Genomic DNA, 655 nt, shown 5'->3' on the forward strand with positions numbered 1-655 from the left:
AAGCAATGAACAGAAATCATCTTTTTTTAAGAACTTGATCATAATGTTTAAGATATAAGGATTACGATTAATTATCTTTACTTTTTTACTCTAGCATAATTATTGTTGTGGCTGTTAACATTATTAGAAGTGACAGTTAAGATAATTATATAATAAAAATAATTATATATACTGATAACGAGAACAATAACAGTGTGATGATGCTGTTATTGTTGATATTGATTACAGTATAAAGGAAATTAATGATAATGATATTTTGATATTACAAGATTAGTATTAACAATCTATGATGATATAATAATGCCTATGATAATAACAATAACTGTAGGATAGCAAAATATAGAGGCATGATAATAAACAAAACATTACCAATACTGAATACACTCAAATAATAATGATGATAATTACATTAAAATATAGTGCACCGAAAAAAATAATAATCATTACTGTTCGAGTCAAAATATCTTAATGATAGCGAAGATAATAATGGACAACCTTTATATTATTTACATTATTAGAAATAATAATAGCATTACCAAAAAGAGAAGAGATATTATTGAAATCCCTTTTTTAAACATACTAAGGTTAACAACATATGCAGTGTTTTGTATCACTGATGAAAATTGTGCAATTGCAAGTACTGCTATTAAAGGTT

This window comes from Penaeus monodon, chromosome 20, assembly GCF_015228065.2.
Source record: "Penaeus monodon isolate SGIC_2016 chromosome 20, NSTDA_Pmon_1, whole genome shotgun sequence".
Classification (NCBI taxonomy): Eukaryota; Metazoa; Arthropoda; class Malacostraca; order Decapoda; family Penaeidae; genus Penaeus; species Penaeus monodon.